General features: G+C 38.1%; 1 protein-coding gene across 1 annotated transcript in view; it reads right to left on the bottom strand.

Annotated features, from left to right (window-relative positions):
* The window catches only part of PAK7 (p21 protein (Cdc42/Rac)-activated kinase 7), a 522,812-nt gene that overhangs the window by 288,418 nt on the left and 228,119 nt on the right, over positions 1-6,275 (bottom strand). Inside the window, exon 2 of the mRNA XM_006870394.1 lies at positions 199-346. The gene's annotated coding sequence lies outside the window, so the exon portion shown is untranslated. The remainder of the gene's footprint in view (positions 1-198; positions 347-6,275) is intronic.

Here is a 6,275-nt window from a genome sequence, read left to right as displayed (position 1 = left end):
TACAGCCTCAGAAAACCTGTACAGGGTAGCTAGGAGTTGGAACCAACTCCATGGCACACCACCAAAACAATTTACAGGCACAGAGATGTCACCTAATATTTGTTCAAAAAGCACATTTAATTTTATGCTTTTGTTGTACTGCATTAAAATTTGGTAAAACATAAAAGGGCAAAACTGTAACACAGTTTATTCCCCTACCTTTTTATGATGGCTGTGGAGAAATTAAAGACTCCGGAGAAGTGTGACTATTTCAATTCTGTAACTTTGGATTGGAATTCTTCAGTTTTCTTCATTTTCCTCAGTGTTCATTTTGGCGAAGTGTAGACACATTTCACTGCAGTATTTTCTGTAACAAAATGGTATCAAAATGACTCAGAACCCCACCAATCTTAACACTCGGTTTAACAATAAAATACATAAACTCATTTACTTCACATTCTCTTACATGCTGTACATTATTTTGTTATTGGTTCGATAATTTTCTCAGGCATGATTATGTAGCTACTGCTTGATATATTATTACCTGGAAACTCCCAAGCAGTACTGGTCCTCTTAACCCCTCGCTGCATCTGTGACACACCATTTCTTGTACATATGAAATCGTCCCAAAGCGTGGCCATTTCCCTAGAAGACTGAGACCCATGTGGAGATAAGAACTGTGCCTATGTTTCTTTCATCTCTGGGATCTAGCCCACTGTCTGCTGATTACAGATGTTTAATACGTACACTGTTATTTTTACTAACTGCCATTGAGTAGGTTTCAACTCATAGCAACCCTGTATAGGGTTTTCATGGAACTGCTGGTGAGTTTGAACTGCTGACCTTGGGGTTGAAACAGACCTTGCGGTCGAATGCTTATTCTACAGCACCACACCAGGAGAGTTCTTGAATGATACTGATGGTGAACATACTCTATTGTTAAATTTAAATGTTAGAGATTGGAGTCTCCCCAGAGGTTCCTCAGAAGAAAGAGGTCTGCTCATCTTCTGAGATATTAGCCAATATACAGTTCTGTTCTGGCAAACATGAGACCACCATGACCTAGAATCAAATTGACAGCAACTGACTTTTAAATTTCTAGTAAAAATACTGGTTGAATTAAAGTTATATGTGGCTCTCACACGGTCTTTGCTTATAGTACTGCCATTTACATGAGTGCACACAGTAAATACATTCATAAGCTCAAAGGGACTAAAAACAGATTTTGTGTCTTCATGAAAGGTCCAAAGACTGAAAGAAATTATTTTCTCCTATTAAACCATCCAAGAATGATGGTTTGGGGATGCTACCAGCCCTGCAATTTTATGTTTGTTGTATTACTTTTTCATCCACTTCCTCTTATACCCATTGGTGCAAATTTGAGTGAGTAATAGGCTTGATTTGTGGCCTGTGTCATTACACTAGGAAAACAAGACTATCTGTCTCTGAAAAAAACGACAGGCTTATGACCTTGGCCTCGTTAACATGAATTCTGGCCAAGCAGACTCAAATCGGTTATAACATCAGAAAAGATGCTATATCCCATTTGGCTAAAGTATCGCAACAATTTTGAGGCACTGAGGTAAGAGAAAAATAACTCAATTAAATGTAAACAACCGGACATAAAATTTGCTTAAAACCTGTTCTTTACAATGTTCACCTATTTTTCTTTCCTTTCCAAAAGAATATAGATAATCCTTCTTGAAACTACAAAAGGACTTCAAAAGTTCATGGAAAAATGGAATAAAAAGGTGATAAAATTTTTCCACAAACATTTTGAAACCCCCTTGTATCTTTACCACTGAGTCATTTTTTAATAGGTTTTTTTTTTGTGTGTGTGTGTGTGTGTATACTTTATGTTGTTGTCAAGTGCCATTGAATTGGTACCAATTCATAGCGGTCCTATGCACAATAGACTGAAACACTGCCTGGTCCCACACCAACCTCACCATCATTGCTGTGCCTGAACCCATTGTTGCTGGCACTGTGCTAATCCATTTTACCAAACATGATAACCTTCTCCAGGGACTGCTCCCTCCTGATAATATGTCCACAGTATGAGAAACAAAGTCTGGCCATCCTGGCTTCCAAGGAGCATTCTGACTACTTCTTCCAATATAGTTTGGTTTGTTCTTTTGTCAGTCCATGGTACTCTTAATAGTCTCCTCCATCACCTTAACTCAAATGCTCAAATGTATCAATTCTTCTAGGGTCTTCCTTATTCACTGTCCAACTTTTATATGCATAGGAGGTTACTGAAAACACCATGTCTTGGGTCAGGTACAACTTCGTTTTCAATCTGACATCTTTGCTTTTCGACACTTTGAAGAGGTCTTATGCAATATATTTGCCAAATGCAATATGTCATCTGATAATCTTGACTGCTGCCTCCATGAGTACCAATGGCTGATCTTAGAAAAATGAAGTCTTTGACAACTGCAATCTTTTCTCCACTTATCCTGATGTTGTTTATTGGTCTACTGATGAGGATTTCAGCTTTCTTTACATTGAGATGCAACTCATACCAAAGGCTGAAATCTTTGATCTTCTTTAGTAAATATCTTTAAGTCATCTTCGCTTTCAGCAAGCAAGGTTATGTCATCTGCATACCACAGGGTGTTATTGAGTCATCCTCTAATCCTGATGCCACGTTTTTCTTCATATAATCCAGCTTCTTGGATTATTTGCTCAGCATACAGATTGAGTAAGTATGGTAAAACAATACAATCCTGGTGCACACCTTTCCTAATATTAAACCATTCTGTGTTTCCTTGTTCTGTCTGCACAACTACCTCTTGGTCTATGTACAGGTTCCTCATGAGCACAATCAAGTGTTTCAGAATACTCATTCTTCACAATGTTGTCCATACCTTGTCATGATCCACACAATAAAGCACAGGTAAACATCTTTCTGTTATTATCTGTTTTCAGCCAAGATCTACCTGCCCTTTTTAGGGTGCAAAATTCTATACTTTCAGCTAGATGTCTGAAATGTTCATATAATACTCTGAGCAACTCTACCTCACTTCAAGTGATGGGATCCGCTCCTCAGCTAATAGGTGAAATCTAGACATTTAAAAGGATTATATTACTAGTTTTGATAAAAACCCAGCAGGAAAACAAGCGGGATGAGATAGTTTAGTAGGAACCTCTGAGGATTTGAAAACAGCATCACATTTATTCCCTGCTACTCATCAGCACACCCTATGAGAGTCATTTCTATGTAAAATATTTATAGAGAAAGCTCAACATCTTTTCCACTTTCCCCACTCTTGGAATATGGTGTGTTCTGCTTCTAGGACAGAAACCATGTATCCAGAAACACTAATTAATTGAATAAATAACTCAGAGAGTAGTACCCTAATCCATTCAGACAGATTTTTTTTTCATTTAAAGCAAGGTATCTGTGACATAGGGGTAGGTATTTTTGCAGTAATTATTTCCTATGGACTACTAACCACAAGGTTTACAATTCCAACTCACCAGTGCTCCTCAGAAACCCTATATAGAGTCTCTGAGTGGACTTTGAGTCCGTTTCAACACATAAAGTCCACTAACAACAATACTGAGATTAGGTGTAAACAAACATATCATCTTTCCCTACCAGGAAAATATCCTGTTTGAATGTCTGGCCTACATCAATAATGCATTTTCCCTGAGATGATGGGAAGATTGAGCTTTTCAGGTCTGTGAACCATAAGTAATAATTTAATGCTAATTCCCTTTGCCTGGGGCAGCAGTGTATTATATACTGATTTTTGTTTTATCAGTAACTATTTTTTTATGCTGAAAACCAAGTGAACTATAAGGTATGGCTATATTGGTTTTCTATTGCAAGAGAATAGCCTTCATTTATATTTCTAGGTGTCTCGGGTTCTAGTCCCATAAACTCATACTTGCTTTCTGAATTTAACTGACTAAACTGTTCTGTGTCTAGGTTTCTTCATTGAAAATGCTAGTTAAAGACAGCAAGGACTCACACAATAGCATGTACTTACACAATTTTAGAGAGATGAAATGAGTTAATGTATGGGTAACAACTTTAGATATCCTAAAGTATTAAGCAACAACAGGTTTAAAGCAGTTATTAAATTTCCTTGGTGTTTGAATTATACAGAAATTAATGAAAAATTGATCAGACACAGAAAACAGTAAACGATAAAGTCCTCAAACTAGATATAAATAATGTTTCTAGAGTGTTATGAGTTCTGACTCCACTTCAAGGGAGCTGCATAAATGACAAGATGTAAGGGTGGTGGGCAGAAGTGGGAAGACAATGGAGATGGAGAAGGGAGGAGAGAGAGAGAGAGACCATCCTGGAGGTCAATTTGAAAACCACTGCCACACTCTAATTGGGTATATTTACTGCAGCCTTGTGAGGTCTTTAGATAGAACTTAAGAGTTCCATGAATTTGTATAGGAAAAAGATGCCATTGAAAAAATAAGGTAGGGAAAGTAGCTAGTGAGAAGACATGTATAGCTTTAAAGGTCATGGTAAAGGTGTTAGATTTTATGTCTGATGGGGAAGCCATTGGAGAGATTTGAGCACAAGATGTTGTGGTCTCACTGACATTTAAATTGTACCTAGGTGTGGTGAGGAGAATGCAGGAGGGCAAGATGCCAAGTAGGGCTATTAGTTAAGACACTATTTAGGTAGCACAGGTAAAGAAGAGGGTAGCTTGTGGTAGAAATGGAGACAGTGATAAGTGGTCAGATTTACAATACATTTTGAAAGTGCAAATGACATTGAAAATTATCTGTGGGGTTGGAAATAAGGTGTTTTGGTCTAAGCAGCAGAGTGAATAATAGTGTCACTTATTAAGAAGGGAAACCGAAAATAGCAGACTTTATTAGGAAAATCAAGGGCTCAGATTCAGACACTATGAACGAATGCTTGTACAAGACAAACAATAAAACAAATCTGATCCCAGTTTGTCATCAATCAATATAGCCATGATTTTTGCTGTGTAATTTTGTAGGTCTCTCCCTCTCTGACTCTGGATTTGTCTAAATGTCTTGATTTGGACAATGGACAATAGTAAACCTGACGTAAGTAGAACTTTAAAAAGTGTTGGTGCAGTTCTGATTGTTCTTACTTTCCTCTGCCATCATTATGAAAATGAGTGTGGACTAGCTGATACAGAATGAGAGATACAGGGAGAGAACTGGAAGGCCCTAGTCACCTAGCCAAAGCCATCCTAGATTAGCTAATGATGGTTACTCTACCAATGTGTGTAAGCCTATCCTAGTTTGCACAGGAACATGCCAGATGTTCAGTTGAGTGAAGATGCATGATCATACTCAGCATAGACCATCTGAACCCTGCAGAGGCAAGAGCTAAATAAACGTGTATATATTAATATGTGGCTGGTTATTACCCAAGCATTTTCAGGGAAACAGAAAACTGATACAGGATATTCGTTCTTCTCCCAAATATGAGTAATGAAATAACATCCCATGCCAGTCTACAGCTCTACAAGCTACAGGTGACAGAACAAGCTCTTCCATTCAAGGCTGCTTGGTGATTACAAAAGAGAATGTAGGATGAAAAGCTGATGGTTCAAACCCATTCAAAAGAATCTCAGAAAAGGGGTCTGGAAATCTGCTCCCAAAAGGTCACAACTTTGAAAAACCAACAAATCTGCACAGAAGGGGTTGCCGTGAGTCAGAATCAATTCGATAGCAATGAAATAGAAATTAGTGGCAGAAATTAATTGTAAGTAAGTGAAGGAAGGATCATAAAATTCTGGGGCTCAGGTGGCACTGGAATGATATGTAACCTGTGTCTCTGTTGATCATGAGATCACCATTGCAGGCTGAACCCTAAGGTCTTAGTTTATGAGAGGGAGAAGAGAGGCATCTTGTCTAAACCATTCTAACTGTAAGTCTGTCTTACTTGGCAACACATAGAAGTCCTAAGTTACACAGAAGAACTATCCATCTTTCCATAATCTCCTCTGTGTCACCCATTTATGTCACCTGCCGTGCTCTTGTAAACACTTGAATTTATGAATTCCGATCTGCAGCCACATTTTCTGAAAAGGACATGAAGGATGGTCTTTCCATCAAATTTTGTATTATAAAGTTCATTTAAACTTAGTGGATTTCTAAAAGGAATCATGTCAGCCACACCACAGCATACCAGGCAAAGCAGATCCAGGGCAGAGTTCAAAAACTCAGAACCACATAGCTAGGAATATTTTAAAAGTTTGAAGGCTTATAGCTAGTGGAAATGAAGTAAGACATTCCATACTTTTGAATAAGCCAGGCTTGGCGACCTGGAGCCAACATCTTGT

This window comes from Chrysochloris asiatica, unplaced genomic scaffold, assembly GCF_000296735.1.
Source record: "Chrysochloris asiatica unplaced genomic scaffold, ChrAsi1.0 scaffold00141, whole genome shotgun sequence".
NCBI classification, from domain to species: domain Eukaryota; kingdom Metazoa; phylum Chordata; class Mammalia; order Afrosoricida; family Chrysochloridae; genus Chrysochloris; species Chrysochloris asiatica.
This window is presented reverse-complemented; position numbering and strand designations above follow the sequence as displayed.